The sequence below is a fragment of the Balaenoptera musculus genome, chromosome 14 (assembly GCF_009873245.2).
Source record: "Balaenoptera musculus isolate JJ_BM4_2016_0621 chromosome 14, mBalMus1.pri.v3, whole genome shotgun sequence".
In the NCBI taxonomy this organism is placed as follows: Eukaryota; Metazoa; Chordata; class Mammalia; order Artiodactyla; family Balaenopteridae; genus Balaenoptera; species Balaenoptera musculus.
Window position 1 is genome coordinate 12,370,252 of NC_045798.1, and position 19,054 is coordinate 12,389,305.

Consider the following 19,054-nt stretch of genomic DNA (forward strand, 5'->3'; position numbering starts at 1 on the left):
GGTAGAAGTGGATTTGAATCACGACGCTGCTGTTTACTGTCTAAGCAAGAAACTTCGCCTCCCTGAGTCTTAGTTTCCTCATCTGTGTGATGGGAATGTGTCCCAGGGCTGCTGTGGGGATTGAATGAGAATTTGCGTAAAGCTCTTCACACGTCAGAAGTGTTCAATAGTTGTTGGCAGGTACAGATCATTTCGATTGTAAACCTTTCAGAAGCTGGCCATATATCTCCTTTTTAAGGGTATTCTGTAACTTCCTTCAGTAATTCATATCACTTGTGACACATCTGCCATCTTTGACATGCCTCAAGTTTGTCCTTTTCTTCATGTTGTGCTAATGATTGGGGACCTTAGCATGCTTTAATTTGTATCACTCTGTAGTATTTTTTCTTTGATTTAAAAACCTACGTATTGGTTTTTGTTGTATGCAGACTCTATTAATTTTTGCAACCATTCTTCCTTACAGATTCAGTTTCTTTTTTTTTTTTTTTTTAGTATTTATTTATTTTGGCTGTACAGGGTCTTAGTTGTGGCATGCAGGATCTTTGTTGCTGCGGCATGCAGGATCCTTTTTTAGTTGGGGCAGGAGGGCTTCTTAGTTGTGGCATGCGAACTCTTAGTCGCAGCATGCATACGGGATCTAGTTCCCCAACCAGGGATCGAACCTGGGCCCCCTGCCTTGGGAGCACAGAGTCCTATCCACTGGACCACCAGGGAAGTCCCCAAATTCAGTTTCTTCTTATGTAACACACCTTTCCATGGTTTGCAATGACTCTCTGTGAATTGTCAGCTTTGTCTGAAAATGTCTTTATTTTGCCAGGCTATAGGAATGATCATTTGGCTGGGTATAAAATTTGAGGTTGCTGCATGGCACTGATGTTTTGGTCTCTTTTTGCTGTTGAAAAGTCAGCTCTTTTGTCTGATTGATATTTCTTTGTAGAAATCTGCTTTTTCCCCTTTATTTAAAAATATTTGTTGGTGGTGTTTTTTTAGGTGCTTTGTGTAGGTGTGGATTTAATTTATCCTGCCTGGGAATGGTTTATGCTGTATTATTCTAAAAATGACTGATATTTTCCATAATGAAGGTATTATCTCTCCCCTTTCTCCTAATCTTTTTCCTCAGTAATTACTTTTGAAAGGTGATGAACCGTGTCATTCTGTCCTGAATGCCTCTTTACTTTTCTTGCATATTTCGTATCTTTTTGTTGCTCTGTGCTGTATTTTGATTTGTTTCCTTAGGTCTGTCTTCCCATTCACTAATTCTCTCTTTAGCTATTACAGCTTTGCTGCCTTAACCCAACTTAGTTTTTTAAATTCCATAGACTTAAAAAAAAAAAATTTTGTAAGTTCTATAAGGTTTTCAGATTCACTGCTTGTGTCATAGGGCACTGTTCTTATATTATTCATAATAATTTAAAGCTTATTGTATAGTTTCTGCTGTCTCATCTTCTTGGGGGTCCATTCCATTTATTAATTGTGTCCGCTGATTCTCCCATATGGTGGTCATTTGCTGTGTAGTTTGGTTTTTGATTCTGAGCTCATCTTTGGGCTGGCTCCCCCCTGGTTTTCACTCATCTCCAGATTCATGCTGAGGCCAAACCAAGTGGAGATGGGTTTAGCTGAAGTACCTCCCCCATGAGAGTACCCTGTGCCCTGGGCTATAGAAGTACCTCACACAGTGCTTTGCATTTGTTGTTCTGGGTACCTTAGGGCTTTCACTGGTCTGGAAACACTTTTTACATTAATTCCTCAATTTGGCTTTCCTGCACCACAGAGGTTTGGATTTTTCTCTCGTGAATGACACAGGCCTGGAGTTTTGATTCATCACAGGGTCCCCCTCCTCTCCTCTGCACCCTGCCACCTCTTCTGCAGAGTCAGCTTCCTTGTTGATTCTCTGGGCCAGCAGGGAACATTTTTCTGTCCCACCTTATGTGGAGAGGCAGCCCTTTGTGCTCTAGCTTTTGATAGGAGTCTCACTTCTAACTCATATGGACCCAAGGCCACTGCTGTCACTCAGTGGGCTAGAAGCCACACCCTTTGCTGTGAGAGCCTGGAAATATTCTGGTACCCCTGGGCCACCTCACTTGCTGGGTCTGAGTCCCCTCCTTGCTTCTGGCACCTGGGGATTTTCCTTTCTTTCAAGCTTAGTGATGTCTTAAATTTTTTTCTAATTTTATCCAGTGCTTCATGGGTTCATAGTGGAATGCAAAGTCTGTGTTAGCTCCTTGTAGAAGGAACTGAGTTTTTTTTTTTCCTTTTTATATATTTTTAATATTTTTTTATTTTTTGGCCATGCTGCGTGGCATGTGGGATCTTAGTTGCCCAGTCAGGAATCTACCCCGTGCCCCCTGCTTTGGAAGCGTGGAGTCTTACCACTGGACCACCAGGGAAGTCCTGAAACTGGAGTTCTTTACCTAAATGTCCTACCATAATAAGCCCTCGTGCTTTTGGTAAATCTGGAGCTGAAGATAGTTCTGGAAGAATGTGAAAACCAGTTCCCTGGAGGCTCTGAAAAGTGCCCAAATCTCCGCTGATTAACTGTTGCTTTTCTCCCTTCCTCATCTTTAGTCTTTTTATTAAAATGGAGACATCTCTCTTTGTTTAGTGATGTAAATGGTATGTATTCATTGTCCCAGTCACTTCTTAGTTTTGGCAGACAGCACAGCAGATGGTCATGGGAAGAGATTCTGGAGTCACAGACCTGGGTTCAAATCCCGGTTCTGCCACTCATATCTGTGTGACCTTCAGCGAGTGACTTACCCTCTCTGAGAGTCAGTTTCCGTATCTGTAAAATGGGTGTGACAACCCCCAGGAGAGGCAGGCACTGTGATGAGGACTAAATAAGATCATGTGTGTCAAGTGTTTGGCTTAGTTCCTGCCTCTGAGTAAATGCTGACACTTGGTGGTTATTATTTCTGCTCTAAGGCAAATGGGAAAGAACAGAAGCTAGCCGTAGGAAGGTGAGCGTGGATGAGCAGAGCATGGTCTGTGTGATTTTGAGAGTCATGCTCACCCACTCTGACAGCTTTCTGAGTTGTCTTGTTGCTCATGAGGGGAGAATGTTTTCTAAAATCATGTCCCTTCAGTCTGTCCCAGGGTCCCCTCCAGTCCTGAGATTTGGAGGATTCATTCTGTGCAGAAAACAAAACAAAACGAAATATCCTAACAAGACCCTCGGTACCTAAAATAAATGCCGTCCTCAGGCTGGCATGGGCCTGGGGCAGCTCTTCCTGGGAACCCCTCAGCTTTTGCACTTACAAAGCGGGTTGAAGTTTTCGAGCAAAGGGTTGAAAGCTGCTGGAGGAAGGCCAGCAATTAATCTTCTTGTCGTTGCTTCTGCTTTGGAATAGAGTGAGTTTGATAACTTCGTTCTCAAGACCGAGCGCACCCAGGTGCATCTTTGGATTACTTTAAATTCCCAGCAGTGAAGTGTGGTCTGGAACGTGTACACGCCCAGCACATGGCTTCCAAGGGGCAGGCAGGTGGAGGAGAGAAGCAGGGCAAACGGCACCGTGAAGCATCTTGTGCGTGCCAGGCATGTGAGGGAGGGTCCCTTCCAGGCTGTGGAGGCCGGTCCCTCGCTCTCCCTCCCCAGGCCCCGGCTTAGGCATTGCTTGGGCTGTAATTCCAGGAGGTACACAACTTCTCTCTCCCCTGGGATCCTGGAGGCAGCCGAAGAGCTGCATAGGTACCGTGAGATTATTGCTTTGGGGACATAATAATAGCAAGCATCTTATGCTTCTCCTGCCAGGTCCAGTGCTGAGTGTGTACATGATTTCTTTTCAATGGGGGCAAAATTCACATAACATAAAATTTACCATCCTAACCATTTTATTTTATTTTTATTATTTATTTATTTATTTTGGCCGCACCGTGCAGCTTGCAGGATCTTAGTTTCCCAACCAGGGATTGAACCTGGGCCTCCAACAGTGGAAGTGTGGAGTCCTAACCACTGGACCAACAGGGAAGTCCCACATCTTAACCATCTTAAAGCATACAATTCAGTGGCATTAAGCACATTCACAGTGCTGTGCCACCATCGCCACTGTATTTCCCGACCATCTTCATCACCCCAAAAAGAAGCTTCAGCAGTCACTCTAATCTCCCAACTTGTAGCCCCTGGCAACCACTAACCTACTTTCGGTCTCTATGGATTTGCTTACTTTGGGAGATTCATATAAAAGGAAGCATACAGTAGTGGCCTTGCGTGTCTGGCTTCTTAATGTCGTGTTTTCAAGGTTCATCCAGGTTGTATCAAGTGTCACTGCTTCATTCTGTCTCATGGTGGAATAATGTTCCGTTGGATGGAGATGCCGCAGTTTGTTCATCTGTTCACAAGTAGATGGCCATTTGGGTTCCCACGTTTTGACGATTATGCATATTGTTTATGTGATTTGATTGTTTTTCGTGGTATGAACAGCCTCATGTAGGCAGTGCTATTATTATCTCTGAGTTACGGAGGAGGAAGTAACAGTCTTGGGGAGAAGGTTTAGTAGGACGAGAAGCTGGGGCTTGAACCTGCAGCTCTTGGCAGCGATGGGGTTAGCTCACCTTTCTGTCTGGCCGGGCGCATCTCTGTGTTGCAGGACCTCGGCCAATGCCTGGGTTGAGTACTGGCCAGTCTCTCGGGGCACAGCCAGCAGGAGAGCTTTGGGGGTCCTGGAAGCCACCAAGCCCTTCCCAGTGATGCCACTTGGAGTCCCAGAGCCTGCATCCAGGCTGGCACTGCCGGGGGAAAGGGAGGGAGGCAGGGTGGCTCTGGGGCGCCCCTGGAGAAAGCAGCCAGCATGCTCTCAACCGCCCTTGCTTCTCTCAGCTGTGTCTTGAGCGCCCTTCCCTACCTGGACGGCTACAGCTGCCCACCTCTCAGTGGGTACCCAGCCCCAGCATCTGCATCTGCCCTCCATTCGGTTGCCGGGCACATGGGATCTTGTTCTGTGGCTTAGCATCCTCCGGAAACTCAGGGTGAAGTCTCAGTGCCTTAGTCTGACGTGTGTGCCCCCCCACTCCTGTGCCCCCGTTCCTAGTCCGCCTTCCACCCGTGCTAAAGGGCTTGGAGCTCCCCGAGTTCTTCCCACTCTGCCTGCGCCAGCCCTCAGCCCCTGGGATCCCATCGGGCATCACCTCCCACCCCAACCCCGTGGGTTGGAAGCTCCTTTGGTGTTCCTTGGCAAGCGGACACTGCACTTAGCACCCTGGATCCCAGCGAGGTGAGGGCTCTGCCTTCTGTGTCTGTATCCTTGGCATCTGGCAGGTGCCCAGCAAACCAGAGGCACTCAGTAAATATCTCTTAATGAGTGGTGGGGGCACCTGTCAGAGTGTTGAGCAGATACAGGTGTGCCACGGAGCAGTCCGTCAGGCCCTCACACCCCTGAGGGCAGCCCAGATTCTGGGAGGAAGAAGCAAGTGGTATTCTATATGCCCCTCACCGCCAGGCTCAAATAGTCCTGACCACCCCGTAGCAGACGTGGGTAAATGGGGATCTTCGGTTTCCTCGCAAGTCACGTGAGGGAGGCTGGACCTTGTGGGAGATTTCGGGCCTGTTTCTCGGCACCTAGTCTCCTCCCGCCCTCCTTCCTGAATGTTGTCTCTGACCCCTGGTCTGTACGACTCTCCTTCCCCGGTGGCTCCTTGCTTAGCATACCAGGGCGGCAGCCTGACCGTTGGGGCCGGGGCCAGGCCAAGACCCCATATCCGTTAGCACCCTACTCATCCACTTTCTGTGTCCGTAGATTTGCCTATTCTGGGCATTTCACATCAATGGAATCACACACTATGTGGCCTTTTGTGTCTGGTTTCTTTGCCGCAGCAGAATGTGTTCCAGGTTCATCCACGTGGTAGCAGGTATCAGTACTCCATCCTTTTTTATGGCCCAATAATATTCCATTGTATGGATAGAACACTTTTTTATTAAATCAGTTTTTAATCAAATATTGTTCTTTGTTTCCTTAAATATGTAGTTTTTAGTAAACAAGCAAACTGAATATGGGAGGAAAAAACTATTTGCGCTGCCTTTTTTCTTCTTCCAGTTTTACTGAGATATAATTGACATACAGCACTATATAAGTTTAAGGTGTGCAGCATAATGATTTGATTTACGTACATCACGAAGTGATGATCACAATAAGTTTAGTGAACATCCATCATTTCATATAGATACAAAATTAAAGAAATAGAAAAAAACTTTTCTTGTGATGAGAGCTCTTAGGATTTTCTCTCAGTAACTTTCATATATAACATACGGCAGTGTTAGTTATATTTACCATGTACGTTACACCCCTAGTACTTATTTTTTAAATTTAATTTTAAATTTCTGTTGGAGTATAGTTGATTTACAATGTTGTGTTAGTTTCAGGTGTACAGCAAAGTGATTCAGTTATACATATACATATATCCATTTTTTTTCAGATTCTTTTCCCATATAGGTTATTACAGAACACTGAGTAGAATTCCCTGTGCTATACAGTAGGTCCTTGTTGATTATCTGTTTTATATGTAGTAGTTTGTTTATGTTCATCCCTAACTCCTGATTTATCCCTCCCCTCCATCTCTCCCCTTTGGTAACCGTAAGTTTGTTTTTGAAGTCTGTGAGTCTGTTTCTGTTTTGTAAATAAGTCCATTTGTATCATTTTTAAAAATTCCACTTATAAGTGATATCATATGATACTTGTCTTTCTCTTTCTGACTTACTTCACTCAGTATGACAATCTCTAGGTCCATCCATGTTGCTGCAAATGGCATTATTTCATTCTTTTTTATGGCTGAGCAATATTCCATTGTATATATGTACCACATCTTCTTTATCCATACCTCTGTTGGTGGACATTTAGGTTGCTTCCATGTCCTGGCTATTGTAAGAGTGCTGCAGTGAACATTGGGGTGCATGTATCTTTCAAATTAGTTTTCTCCAGATATATGCCCAGTAGTGGGATTGCTGGATCATATGGTAGTGCTGTTTTTAGTTTTTTAAGGAACCTCCATACGGTTCTCCATAGTGGCTGTATCCATTTACATTCCCACCAACAGTGCAAGAGGGTTCCCTTTTCTCCACACCCTCCCCAGCATTTGTTTGTAGACTTTTTTTTTTAACATCTTTATTAGAGTATAATTGCTTTACAATGGTGTGTTAGTTTCTGCTTTATAACAAAGTGAATCAGTTATACATATGTCCCCATATCTCTTCCCTCTTGCGTCTCCCTCCCTCCCACCCTCCCTATCCCACCCCTCTAGGTGGTCACAAAGCACCGAGCTGATCTCCCTGTGCTATGTGGCTGCTTCCCACTAGCTATCTATTTTACGTTTGGTAGTGTATATATGTCCATGTCACTCTCTCACGTCGTCCCAGCTTACCCTTCCCCCTCCCCGTATCCTCAAGTCCATTCCTAGTAGGTCTGCATCTTTATTCCCATCTTGCCCCTAGGTTCTTCTGACCTTTTTTTTTTTCTTTCTTTTTTTAGATTCCATATATATGTGTTAGCATACGGTATTTGTTTTTCTCTTTCTGACTTACTTCACTCTGTATGACAGTCTCTAGGTCCATCCACCTCACTACAAATAACTCATTTTCGTTCCTTTTTATGGCTGAGTAATATTCCATTGTATATATGTGCCACATCTTCTTTATCCATTCATCTGTTGATGGACACTTAGGTTGCTTCCATGTAAGAATGCTCAACATCATTAATCATTAGAGAAATGCAAATCAAAACTGCAGTGAGATATCATCTCACACCGGTCAGAATGGTCATCATCAAAAAATCTACAAACAATAAATGCTGGAGAGGGTGTGGAGAAAAGGGAACCCTCTTGCACTGTTGGTGGGAATGTAAATTGATACAGCCACTATGGAGAACAGTATGGAGGTTCCTTAAAAAACTGAAAATAGAACTACCATATGACCCAGCAATCCCACTACTGGGCATATATACCCTGAGAAGACCATAATTCAAAAAGAGTCATGTACCAAAATGTTCATTGCAGCTCTGTTTGTAGACTTTTTGATGATGGCCATTCTGACCAGTATGAGTTGTAGTTTTGATTTGCATTTCTCTGATAATTAGTGATGTTGAGTGTCTTTTCATGTGCCTTTTGACCATCTGTATGTCTTCTTTGGAGAAGTGTCTATTTAGATCTTCCACCCATTTTTTGATTGGGTTGTTTTTTTGATATTGAGCTGCATGAGCTGCTTTCTTAATCCATTCAGCTGTTGATGGACATCTGGGTTGTTTCTACCTTTTGGCTGTTGTGCATTGTAGTGCTGTGAACATTCATTTATGTTTTTTTCTGTGGGCGTATGTTTTCACTTATCTTGGTTATATACTTAGGAGCAGAATTTCTGGATTGTGTGGTAAATCTATGTTTAATTTATTGAGGAATCACCGAACTGTTTTCCACAGCAGCTGCGCAATTTTCCATTCCCACCAGCAATGTCTGAGGGGTCCAGTTTCTCCACAGTGTCACCAATGCTAGGTATTTTCTGTTTTAGTTTTCATTATAGCCGTTGAAGTTAAAATTTTTTTAATTTAAGTAAGATTACACAAGTAATCCCTATTAATTGCAGAAAAGTTAAAGGACAGATAATCAAAGATAAGGAGCTAGAGGAGGGAAATGTCCTGTCATTCTACCATCTGGAGCAATTTACTATTTTGTTGTGACCCTTTCGTAATTTTTCTTGTGCACACACTTGTATAACAATATGAACTTTCATGTAAATGAGATCTTTGTTGCCTGTTGGTTTTTCCATGTAATGATATTCCAGGAACATTTTCTGATGTCCCACGATATTTTAAACATATTTTCTCAGGCTGTGTAGGATGCACCAGGATTTATTTAACCCGTTTCCCATGGCCCGGCATTGCCCCAATTTTTTACTGTTTGAAACAGGCAACGATGATTACTCTTATCTGTTTATCTTTGTACATATGTCTCGGTTCCTCAGAATTCATTCCTAGGGATCAAGTTGCTGCTTCAGAGCGCGTATACCAAGCACTGTCCAGCACAAATATAATGCGAGGTGGAATAATTCTAAATTTCCAACGAGCTATAGATGGAATGTAATTCCCGATTTTCTAGTAGCCACATTAAAAAAAAAAGTAAAGAAACAGGTGAAGTTAGTTTAATAATATATTTTATTTAACCCATTATAACTAAAATATTATTTCAAATATAATTAATATAAAAATTATTAAGACAGGTTACGTTTTTTTCATACTAAGTCTTTGAAAGGTGGTATGTTTTTTTACACTTGAGCACATTTCAGCAGCCACATGTGGCTCTGTATTGGGCAGTCCAGGTGTATACTTTTTTGTTTAAGCTTTTGATACAAAATGTCAAGTCACCCCGCCCCCCCCGCCCCCCCCCCCCCCCCCCCCCCCCCCCCCCCCCCCCCCGCCAAATTGGGCAGATGAAACTCCCACCAGCCCCATGGAAGGGTGTACATTTCCCTCAGGTTGAAATCTAATACCCAAAATAACGAGGTCGAGATGCCAGGCTCCAAGGTGTCTCTGCCTCTCGTTCCCATGGCAACTGTGACCTCACAGGGGCCTGGAGAGAGGGCTCAGAGTGAGGAGCGGGGAAACTGGAAAAGCTTCCGTCCCGGGAACCCTTGAGGGGACAACAGACAGGGCCTTCCAGGGTGTGACATGGGCACATGTGTATCAGGCACTCACGGGACAGACCTTATAGGGGGCCCAGGGTCAGCCTGGGGGGCCAGAGTTGAGGGCACAGGAGCTTAGCTGAGGGCTGAGCTCTTGGCTCTGAGGATTTGAGTGCCAAAAAGAGGGGACCAGAATTGGGGAGTTTGTCCTCCTAATTCCTCTGCTTTCAGTCAAGCAGGACAGAAAGGTGCGTGTGTCATGTGTGCATGCACTTTGGATGCAGTTAGCTGGAAACTCTTCATTAGAGAAATCTGGTCTGAGATGGTTTATTGTTTACACAGCGCTTCCTGTCTGTGTGACCTTGGGCAGGTCTCAGTGTTCCCATCTTTAGGTTGGGGAGAGAACTGTCCCTATCTGATAGGATTGATTGAGGGTTATGTGAGCCAAGGCTTGTCAAGAGTAGAATCGAACACAGTGCCCAGGACACAGCTTGATGAATGCCTATTGTTAATTAATGGCTATTGTTGTCATGATGATGCACTAACTTCTTTTTTAATGTCTTTATTGAGATATAACTCACATCCCCTGCATTTCACCCATTTAAAGTGTCCTCAGTTTGTAGTATAATCACAGGGTTGTGTAACAATCTAATTTTGGAACATTTTCATCCCCCATCAAAGAAACTCCTTTGCTATTAGCAGTGATTCCCTCTCTCTTTCCACAGCCCCAGGCAACCACTGGTCTACTTTCTGTCTCTATGGCTTTGCCTCTCTGAGTGTTTTGTATAAATGGAAACCCGCCAGGCGTGGCTTTATGACAGGCCTCTCTCACTTATTTTTCATGGAGGTGGTGTAGGAGCATGTGGTTGGCGTTAATTTCTGATCATTATTTCTCAACAGATCAGTGTACTTAAAAAAAAATTATTGAAATATAGTTGATTTACGATGTGTTAGTTTCAGATATATAGCAAAATGACTCAGTTATACATATATATATTCTTTTTTAGATTCTTTTCCATTATAGGTCATTATAAGATATTGAGTATAGTTCTCTGCTATACAGTAACACCTTGTTGTTCATCTATTTTATATATAGTAGTGTGTGTATGTTAATCCCAAACTCCTCATTTATCCCTCCCTCCCGCCTTTCCCCTTTGGTAACCATAAGTTTGTTTTCTATCTCTGTAAGTCTATTTCTGCTTTGTAAATAAGTTCATTTGTATCATTTTTTAAGATTCCACATATAAGCAATATCATATGATAATTTGTCTTTCTCCGACTTACTTCACTTAGTATGATAATCTCTAGGTCCATCCACGTTGCTGCAAATGGCATCAGTGTATTTTTTTTGATCTGTGGGTTAGAGCTGAGAACTCTAATTGGCCAATGTAATCTGATCACCCAAAGCGAGGCAGTGTGGGGTGTCAGTTAAAAAAAAAACCTAAACTAAACCACACATGTTCTGCCAGACAAACTAAGTTCAAATCCTGGGTCTGCCTCTTTCAAGTTTAGTGACCTTGAGCAGGTTACTAATCTCCTCAGAGCCTCTGTGTGTCTGTAAAATGGGAATCGTCTGTCTGTTGGTCATTGGGTCATGGAGAGGATTAAATAAGCACACATGTGCCCAGGATGCAGTACTTGCCAATGAATGATTCACCACTAACAATATTTTTGAGATCCCTCGGCTGTCCCATATGGGACCATATTGTGTGCTTAAAATATTTGTTACATGATTAATAAATATATATTGTATATTAGAGAAGGTTTGGAAAATGCAGATGAATCAAAGCAAAACAAACATAGTCTTTAATCCCAGCATTGAGAGATAATTGCTATTATTATTTGGGGAAAACAGGTCAATTTTCTTTCCTTACTTACATACATTTGTATATATTTAGATGTTTTCCCAATGGGGGTTCATGCTGTTTTCATAGCAGTTGTTTTTAGACAACATTATGTTGGAATGTATGTTCACATTCAGTACACAACTGTCACTTTTAAAGGCAGCATCTTTTTTAAAAAATTGGCTAAACCTACCATAAAGTATTTAACTGATCTGCTCTTGGTGGGCCCTGAGGCTGAGTCCGGTTTTTACACTATTGTAGAGAATGCAACGGTGAACAGTTGTGTACTCATGTTGTTGTACCCGTTGGATTTATTCTTTCAGGATAAATCCCCGCTAAGTAGAATTGCTGATCTTCTTAAGTAAATGTTTTATTGTGATATCACATCACTAGTGAGAAAAGTGCATCACTAGTGAGCATGCAGATCCCAAAACTTTCTGAGAACACATCTGTGTAACCTGCAGCTGGATCAAGAATTAAACGCTTCCAGTTCCCAAAAACCCTCTCATGCCCCATTCAAATTACTGCCCCACAAGGGCAACTTCTATCCTAACTTTTAAAAAAATTAAGACGTTATTATGAGCCATTTTAGGTTAACAGCAAAATTCAGGCGAAGGTACAGAGATTACTCATGGCCCCCTCCCCCCCACACACGCACAGCCTCGCCCACTGTCAGCGTCCCCCACCAGAGGGGACATTTGTTACAATTGATGCACCTCCATTGATACATCATCACCCAGAGTCCACGGTTTACATGAGGGTTCTCTCTTGGCGTCCTACGTCCTATGGGTTTGGACAAATGTATAATGACATGTATCCATAATTATAGTATCATACAGAGTAGGTTCACTGCCTTAAAAATTCTCTGTGCTTCGCCAACTCATTGCTCCCCTGGTAACCGCTGACCTCGTTGCCGTCTCGGTAGTTTTGCCTCTTCCAGAATGTCATGTAGTTGGAATCATAACCGTACGTAGCCTTTCTATACTGACTTAACACTGCAGATGAGTTGTGCCCGTTTTTGAGCTTTATGTAAGTGGAATCATGAAGTATGTACTCTTCCACGTCTGGCTCTGCTTGTTATTGTGTTTTGGAACTCACCCAAGCTATTGTCCATACTATTTGTTCATTTTCACGCTGTATCCTATTCCATTACTTGCATATACCACACACTTTATCTATTCTGCCATTGCAGGGCATTTGGATAATTTCCATTTCAGGGCTCTTCAAATCGTACTGCCACGAAATCCTTCTACACATCTTCTGATGTGTGCAAATATGCATTTCTGTTGGGTATGTACTTAAGAGTGGAATGGCCAGACCATGGAATACACGATTGTCCGTGCTAACATACATGTGATGTAAATGGCTGTATTTTCCTCCAGAAAGGTGATAACTGTCCCCAGGGGTTACCTGACCTTTCCGAGTGTCAGTTTCTACATCTGAAACATGAGATGCAACCTCCTCCCAGGGCGTCATGAGGAACAGATGAGCTAACATGTGGAGATGAGCCCCATTCCCCCAGCACATAGCAGGCCTTCGGGATGGGTTGGTCATTGTAAAGAGTATTTTCTGGCCAACAGCAGCTTCTAGAAAGGCTTGAGAATTCTGAGTTGCATATTCTTTTTTATTTTAAATATTTATTTATTTTGGCTGTGCCGGGTCTTAGTTGCTGCACCTGGGATCTTCATTGCGGTGTGCGGTATCTTTTGTTTTGTTTTGTTTTTTTTAGTTGCTGGCATGCACGATCTTTTAGTTGTGGCATGTGGACTTCTTAGTTGCGGCGTACATGCGGGATCTAGTTCTCTGACCAGGGATCAAACCTAGGCCCCCTGCATTGGTAGCGTGGAGTCTTACCCACTGGACCACGAGGGAAGTCCCCTGAGTTGCAGATTCTTGAAGAGATCACAGCTCAAGCCTGAGGCTAAAAAAAACATGAAGTAAAGTATGGTGACCAGTTGGCCCAAGAAATTAGCTACCTCTGGAACAGGAAGCGAAAAGATGCTTAAGGGATGAGAAATGCCAAGAGGATGGTGCGGGGAGAGAGCCCTTCCCCAGCCCAGCCACCATATCGGAAAGTTTTGTTTTGTTTTTTTAAATTTATTTATTTTATGTTAATTTTTTTTTTTTTGGGTGCATTGGGTCTTCGTTGCTGCGTGCAGACTTTCTCTAGTTGTGGTGAGCAGGGGCTACTCTTTGTTGTGGTGCGCAGGCTTCTCATTGCGGTGGCTTCTCTTGTTGCGGAGCATGGGCCTTAGCCGTGCGGGCTTCAGTAGTTGTGGCTCGCGGGCTCTAGAGCGCAGGTTCAGTAGTTGTGACGCACGGGCTTAGTTGCTCTGCGGCGTGTGGGATCTTCCCTGACCAGGGCTCGAACCCGTGTCTCCTGCATTGGCAGGCGGATTCTTAACCATTGTGCCACCAGGGAAGCCCCATTACAGAAACTTTTGCCTGAACTGTCCATAGTCCCCATGTGCCAGGCCTAAGGGCCTCAAACACTAGGATATTCTGGGAAAAGAGGTGATGTTGTATAGCGGTTAAGGGTGGGCTGTGGAGCTGGGGAGATTTGAGGTTGAATCCCAGTTCTACCACTCACAGTTGTGTGATCATAGCACCCTCTGAGCTGCACTTTTCCAATGATACAACAGAAGGAAAAAGTATCTATTCACAGGGTTGTTTTGAGGAGGAAGTGAGAAGGTACACATACGGGTTTAATATTGTGCGTTTCATAAAATAAGCACCGACACGTGGGTGGAAGCCTTCTAAAGCCTGGAACCCACCAGGCCCAGTCTTAGCTGTGGAATAAACAGGGCCTACCCACCAAAAATGGTAATTAAAAAAAAAAAAACTGTACGTAGGTTTTCTAAAACAATTGAGGGTGGGGAGAGGGGGAATTGGATGAAGGCAGTCAGAGGGTACGATCTTGCAGTTATAAGATAAATCAGTACTAGGGATGTGATGTACCACGTGATAAATACAATGAACGTTGCCGTATGTTATACATGAAAGTTGTTAGGAAAGTAAATCCTAACAGTTCTCATCACACGGAAAAAAATAGTTTTTTCTTTTTTTTTATTTAACTTTTATTGGAGTACAGTTGATTTCCAATGTAGTGTTCATTTCAGGTGTACAGCAAAGAGATTCAGTTATGCATATACATATTTTCATTCGTTTTCAGATCCTTTTCTCATATAGGTTATCACAGAGTATTGAGTAGAGTTCCCTGAGCTGTATAGTAGGTCCTTGCTTGTTATCTATCTTATATACAGTAGGGTGTGTGTGACAATCCCAAACTCCTGATTTATCTCTCCCCCTGGCTTTTCCCCTTTGGTAACCATAAGTTTGTTTTTGATATCTGTAAGTCTGTTTCCGTTTTGTAAATAAGTTCATTTGTATCTTTTTTTTTTTTTTTAATTTTATTTATTTATTTATTTTTGGCTGTGTTGGGTCTTCGTTTCTGTGCGAGGGCTTTCTCTAGTTGTGGCAAGCGGGGGCCACTCTTCATCGCAGTGCGCGGGCCTCTCACTATCGCGGCCTCTCTTGTTGTGGAGCACAGGCTCCAGACGCGCAGGCTCAGTAGTTGTGGCTCACGGGCCTAGTTGCTCCGTGGCATGTGGGATCTTCCCAGACCAGGGCTCGAACCCGTGTCCCCTGCATTAGCAGGCAGATTCTCAACCACTGCGCCACCAGGGAAGCCCCCATTTGTATCATTTTTAAAAATTAGATTCCGCATATGAGTGATATGATATTTGTCTTTGTCTGACTTCACTTAGTATGATAATTTCTGGTTGCATCCATGTTGCTGCAAATGGCATGATTTTCTTCTTTTTTATGGCTAAGTAATATTCCATTGTATATATGTGCCACATTTTCTTTATCCATTCCTCTGTCAGTGGACATTTAGGTTGCTTCCATGTCCTGGCTATTGTAATAGTGCTGCAGTGAACATTGAGGTGCATGTATCTTTTTAAATTATAGTTTTCTCCAGATATGTGCCCAGGAGTGGGATTGCTAGATCATATGGTAGTTCTGTTTTTAGCTTTTTAAGGAACCTCCATACTGTTCTCTATAGCGGCTGTACCAATTTACATTCCCACTGACAGTGTAGGAGAGTTCCCTTTTCTCCACACCCTCTCCAGCATTTATTTATTGTTTGTAGACTTTTTGATGATGGCCATTCTGACTGGTGTGAGGTGATACCTCACTGTAGTTTTGATTTGCATTCCTGATAATTAGTGATGTTGAGCATGTTTTCATGTGCTTTAGGCCAACTGTATGTCTTCTTCGGAGAAATGTCTACTTAGATCTTCTGCCCATTTTTTGATTGGGTTGTTTGTTTTTTGATATAAGAGCTGCATGAGCTGTTTGTATATTTTGGAGATTAATCAATCCCTTGTTGATTGCTTCATCTGCAAACATTTTCTGCCATTCTGTGGGTTGTCTTTTTGTTTTGTTTATGGTTTTCTTTGCTGTGCAGAAGCTTTTAAGTTTAATTTGGTCTCATTTGTTTATTTTTGTTTTTATTTTTATTACTCTAGGAGGTGAATCAAAGAAGATATTGCCGTGATTTATGTCAGAGAGTGTTCTGCCTATGTTTTCCTCTAAGAGTTTTATAGGTCTGGCCTTACATTTAGGTCATTAATCCATTTTTTAAAATTTATTTATTTATTTGGCTGCATTGGGTCTTCGTTGCTGCGCACGGGCTTTCTCTAGTTGCAACGAGCGGGGGCTACTGTTTGTTGTGGGGCACGGGCTTCTCATTGCAGTGGCTTCTCTTGTTGCAGAGCACGGGCTCTAGGCACGCAGGCTCAGTAGTTGTGGCGCACGGGCTTAGTTGCTCCACGGCGTGTGGGATCTTCCTGGACCAGGGCTCAAATCCTCATTAGCAGGCAGATTCTTAACCACTGCATCACCAGGGTAGTCCCCATTAATCCATTTTGTTTATTTTTGTGTGTGATGTTAGATAATGTTCTAATTTCATTCTTTTACATGTAGCTGTCCAGTTTTCCCCAGCACCACTTATTGAAGAGACTGTCTTTTCTCCATTGTATATTCTTGCCTCCTTTGTGATAGATTTATTGACCATAGCTTTGTGGGTTTATTTCTGGGCTTTCTATCCTGTTCCATTGATCTATAGTTCTGTTTTTGTGCCAGTACCATACTGTGTCAATTACTATAGCTTTGTAATATAGTCTGAAGTCAGGAAGCCTGATTCCTCCAGCTCCATTTTTCTTTTTCAGGATTGCTTTGGCTATTCGGGGTCTTTTGTATTTCCATACAAATTAAAAAAATTTTTTTTTCTAGTTCTGTGAAAAACGCCATTGGTAACTTGATAGGGATTGCATTGAATCTGTAGATTGCCTTGGGTAGTATAGTCTTTTTGACGATATTGATTCTTCCAATTCAGTAACGTGGTATATGTCTCCACCTGTTTGTATCTTTTATTTCTTTCATCATATCTTATAGTTTCCTGAGTACAAGTCTTTTGCCTCCTTAGGTAGGTTTATTCCTAGGTGTTTTATTCTTTTTGCTGCGATGGTAAATGGGATTATTTCCTTGATTTCTCTTTCTGATCTTTCGTTGTTAGTGTATAGAAATGAAGAGATTTCTGTGTATTAATTTTGTATCCTGCAACTTTACTGAATTCATTGATGAGCTCTAGTAGTCTCCTGGTAGCATCTTTAGGATTTTCTATGTATAGTATCATGTTATCTGCAAACAGTGACAGTTTTACTTCTTTTCCAGTTTGGGTTCCTTTTGTTTCTTCTTCTTCTCTGTTTGCCATGGCTAGAACTTCCAAAACTGTGTTGCATATAAGTGGTGACATTGGACATCCTTGTCTTGTTCCTGATCTTAGAGGGAATACTTTCAGCTTTTCACCATTGAGAATAATGTTAGCTGTGGGTTTGTCATATATGGCGTTTATTATTTTGAGGTAAGTTCTCTCTATACCCACTTTCTGGAGAGTTTTTATCATAAAGGGGTGTTGAATTTTATCAAAAGCTTTTCCTGCGTCTATTGAGATGATTATATGGTTTCTATTCTTCAGTTTGTTACTGTGGTTTATCACACCGATTGATTTGCAGATACTGAAGAATCCTTGCATCCCTGGGATAAATCCCACTTGATCATGGTGTATGATCCTTTTAATGTATTGTTGGATTCGGTTTGCTAGTATTTTGTTGAGGATTTTTGCATCTGTGTTGATCAGTTTTATTGGTCTGTAATTTTCTTCTTTTGTGTGGTATCTTTGTCTGGTTTTCATATCAGGGTGATGGTGGCCTCATAGAATGAGTTTGAAAGTGTTCCTTCCTCTGCAATTTTTTGGAAGAGTTTAAGAAGGATAGGTGTTAACTCTTCTCTAAATGTTTGATAGAATTCACCTGTGAAGCCATCTGGTCCTGGACTTTTGTTTGTTGGAAGTTTTTTAATCACTGTTTCAATTTCAGTACTTGTGATTGGTCTGTTCATATTTTCTGTTTCTTCCTGGTTCAGTCTTGGAAGGTTGTACCTTTCTAAGAATTTGTCCATTTCTCCTAGGTTGTCCATTTTATTGACGTATAGTTGTTTGTAGTAGTCTCTTATGATCCTTTATATTTCTGTGGTGACTGTTGTAACTTTTCCTTTTTTCATTTCGAATTTGATTCATTAGAGTCTTCTCCCTTTTTTTCTTGATGAGTTTGGCTAAAGGTTTATCAATTCTGTTTATCTTTTCAAAGAACCAGCTTTTAGTTTCATTGATCTTTTCTGTTGTTTTCTTCGTCTGTATTTCATTTATTTCTGCTCTGATCTTTATGACTTTTTTCGTTCTACTAACATTGGATTCTATTTGTTTTTCTTTCTCTTGTTGCTTTAGGTGTAAGGTTAGGTTGTTTATTTGAGATTTTTCTTGTTTCCTGAGGTAAGATTGTATTGCTATAAACTTCCCTCTTAGAGCTGCTTTTGTTGCATCCCATAGGTTTTGGATCATTGTGTTTTCATTGTCATTTGCCTCTGGGTATTTTTTTGGTTCCTCTTTGATTTCTTCAGTGATTTATTAAATTTTCCATATGAGATGATGGACATTCACTAAACTTACTGTGGTCATCGTTTCACGATGTATGTGACTCAAATCATTATGCAGTATACCTTAAACTTATACAGTGCTGTACATCAATTATATCTCAATCAAACTGGAAGGAAGAAAATGAAACAATTGAGGTTATCTAAATACATTGCCCACAACAGCAATGATCAAAATTCTATTTCTTTTCCTTCCACTTCTCTTGCTTTACCAGATTCTCTGTACACTTCTTACTACGGGTCTCCCAAATCACTTTTGGCACCAGCCTGAACCACGTTCCCCCTTCCCTCCTCCTCTGTCTCTTTTAATGTGACACACGAAGCCCCTTTTTCAGTGGGGAAAATGCCCATCTCTAGGAGTGGGAGGGGAGGAAGTCAGAGAAGCAGATACCATCTCTTTAATGAGCTGAGGAAAGAGAGGGTGACCTGGTTCACGTTTGTCCTGTCCCAGGAGCTGTTATTAGTAGTAATTGTCTTATTGCTAAGGGGGCAGAGCTAATGATAATAACCCCAGAGCTGTGTTACCAGGAGGAATGGCAAACCCGTTCTCTGCTTCTTCATC

The 19,054-nt window shown here is 42.2% G+C and overlaps 1 protein-coding gene across 2 annotated transcripts in view; it reads left to right on the forward strand.

The window, feature by feature from the left end:
• The window catches only part of TESC (tescalcin), a 64,438-nt gene that overhangs the window by 8,062 nt on the left and 37,322 nt on the right, over positions 1 to 19,054 (forward strand). The window lies entirely within an intron of this gene.